This window comes from Lolium perenne, chromosome 1, assembly GCF_019359855.2.
Source record: "Lolium perenne isolate Kyuss_39 chromosome 1, Kyuss_2.0, whole genome shotgun sequence".
NCBI lineage: Eukaryota > Viridiplantae > Streptophyta > Magnoliopsida > Poales > Poaceae > Lolium > Lolium perenne.
In genome coordinates this window covers 177745408-177748525 of record NC_067244.2, presented here as the reverse complement: position 1 = coordinate 177748525, position 3118 = coordinate 177745408, and the positions used below count along the sequence as shown (strand labels likewise).

The 3118-nt window shown below is 54.7% G+C and overlaps 1 pseudogene; it reads right to left on the bottom strand.

Annotated features, from left to right (window-relative positions):
• Nucleotides 1–1257: 1257 nt before the first annotated feature.
• Nucleotides 1258–2721, bottom strand: LOC127314090 (strigolactones hydrolase CXE15-like; annotated as a pseudogene).
• Between the last annotated feature and the right edge of the window lie 397 nt (nt 2722–3118).

The window sequence follows — 3118 nt, the reverse complement described above, 5'->3', positions numbered from 1 at the left end:
CGAGTGGACATCCACTCCGGTGTCGTCGACAACTCGCTCGTCGGACTTTGATTGGGATTTCGAGTAGTTTAGGGTAGTTAAATAAATTTGGTTGTAGCGTCGAAGTTTGCAATATATTTTCGTATTTCTATTTAATTTTTATGTTTTGTTTGATCTATTTCGTACGCAAATATTATCAAATGTTGTTTCCGCCGGCGCTGCACGCTATATAATGGAGCTTCCGACGGAGGAACATTTTTAGCGCTCGCGAACGCGCTCTAGTTTAGCGTCTCTGGTGGGGAAATTTAGGGCAGCGCGCAGTAAACGTTTACAACGCGGTCGCAGTGACATATAGCGTGCCGTAATATAGCGTGCGCCATGTTGGAGATCTCTAAGCTCTGTTGGGCATGCCCAATGCACTGCCTTAGAGGTGCTGCTTCACACCTTTAGTTAGGTTCGGGTGGTCCAAAGTAGGTTCGGATGAGGAAGTAGCCTCCTCTTCAAGAAGTGGGATCTTAAGCCCTAAAAGAATGCTTTTTAGAGAGAGAAAGAGATACATAGTGTCATATTTGTGGGTCCCATTTTCTCTTTTTTTCTGACTAAAGTTGTAGCTTCTATTGGATTGCTCAGGGCATGTCCAATGCACTGCCCTAGAGATACTGCCTCATACCTTTAGCTAGGTTCGGGTGGTCCAAAGTAGGTTCGGATGAGGAGGCAGCCTCTTCATCAGGAGGCAGCCTCTTCAGCCATAAAGTGAAAACTGGGTGAAAATGTGAGGGAGAAAGAGAAAAACCAAATCAACTTTTGAGAAAAAGATATATTAATGGAACCATAACATGGCATGCACATGTTAAAGTTTTATCCAAACCTAGTTAGACAGCTGCCTCCATTGCTCATGCCCTCATACCCTTACGGTTACAAAGATCAGAAGCAGGTGTGCGTGTTTTAGCCATCATGTATCTTACTTTTTTCAATACCGTCACGGACATGGTTTGCAAATTTGTGGGCAACCTCACGTCATAGATGTCAGAGATGACGGTTTGAGCATCCCGCCATGGATCCATGACGATATGAGGAAGCCCAAAGCCCGCCCGGCTCATATTGTCATGACGCGAAAAAACTCCGTTACGGGGTCAGTTCCCCATTCGGCCCACGATTTCAACCTTAACATCTTTGTGTAAACCGAATTAACTCTAGATTGAGTCAATCAAAGGATTCGGTCGGCAAGGCATGATTGAGTCAATCATCCATGCCCCCCCCTCCCTTAAGACTTGTAGCTATTTGCAACCGTTGGGCTATGCTCCAAAAATTTTGAGAGACAAATCTAAACAAATCCCATGGATGAAACAGTTGGGTTGACTGTGGACGCAATACACAAATGCAAATAGTCCCAAATAGGGACTAGACAGCAACTATACAGATTGATTGATGCACAATCCAGAAGCATATATGGACGTAAAACTCACAATTGATCGATCGACTCAACTAATGGCAGACACACATGATACTGACGGACACATGACACAACAAGCAACACGGCAGGTGCGCGATATATGCTCTGCACTTCAGTGGCGGGCAACGAAGCTCTTGATGGCGTCGATGAGCTCCTGGGCTCGCTCCCCGGTGGCGGGGTCCATGTCGACGGCGAACTTGTTGAGGTAGAAGGAGTGGCTCATGTCGCGGTTGATGCCTCCACCTCCTTGCCGGCAGCGCGCAGCGCGTCGCAGTACTCGAGGTTGGTGTCGCGGATGAGGTCCTTCTCCGCCACGGCCACCAGCATCGGCGGCAGCGGCACAGACTCCAGCGGCGGCGCGTTCGGGCCCATCGGGCACGTGTACGGGTGGTCCTTGGTGGCGCCCTCCGGGAGCGACATGGCCAGGAACTTGTCGGCCATGTCCAGCGTGAAGAACACCGAGTCCGACGTGTTCTCCAGCTCCGACCTGCTCCGCGTGGCGCGGACGAACCCCGGGTGGATCGGGACGCCGCCGGCGACGCGGAGCGGCGCCCAGACGTCCGCGCCGTCCTCGCCGACGCGCGCGGCCACGTGGTGGACCAGGTTGCCGCCGGAGCTGTCCCCGACGAGGAACACCCGGGAGACGTCTGCGGCCTCGCGGAGGAGCTCGGCCGCCGGGTCCTCGAGGGTGCCAGCGGCGTCGGATGTGACGATGGACCGGAGCCGGTGGAGCACGTCGACGCCCGCGTCCATCTGAGCGGGCAGACGGTGCTCTGGCGCTAGCGGGAGCTGGGCGGTGACCACCACGGCGGGAACGGCGCACGCGAGGCGCGCGTAGAAGTGGTGGTACATGAGCCATGACGGGTCGGAGATGCAGAAGCCGCCGCCGTGCAGCTGCACGATGACAGGGAGGCGCCCGCCTGCAGGGTCCTTGAGCTCGGGGAGGTAGACGCGGAGGTCGGGCTCCCCGGGGAGGTCGTGGAGCGTGTGGCCGTCGCGGGGCACGGCATAGGGCTCCACGCGCTGCATCAGCGGAAGAGCCTCAGGCGGCCCCGTCCACGTGCGGTCGATGCTGCCGTCGTCAAACACGCGCAGCCAGCCGGACACCTCGTCCACCACCTTCCGACCGTCTGGCAAGACGACGTTCGCCTGGTGCTGGTGCTGCTGCGACTCGGTGCCAACGGTGGCCATCGTCGTCGTTGCTGCTGCTCTAGTGCTCAACTTCGTGTCGTGTATTTCGTGTTAAACGGTGTGAGAGTATGATGCACAGTGGATGATGGAAGGGAGCAACATGGTGGCGGCGCTTTATAGGCGGGTGGCCGGAGGCAGAGGCGAGCGAGAGTAGCGTGGTCGGTCGCGTCGCGCGTCTTTGCTGCTGATTTGGCGGGAAGTTTCGCAGGGAAATGTCCGTCGCGAAGTGCACAAAAGAAAAGTCAGGAGTTGTCCGTGGACTGGACTAGTGTGTGTGAACTGTGAAGCGCGACCGAGATGATTTGGACGTCTTAGCTGCAACTTGCAGGGTCAGCCAGGAGTCCTCCTCATGTTTCAGACACGCATTTCCAATTCTAAAATCTCAAGTCTGAATTTACCTGGGTCAGGTGCATGGAACAATCTGCTTCTCGATGGCAGCACTAAAAATCTGCTTCGCGGATGTTAGTGGTGTTAGAATATATGTACGGCTGAGAT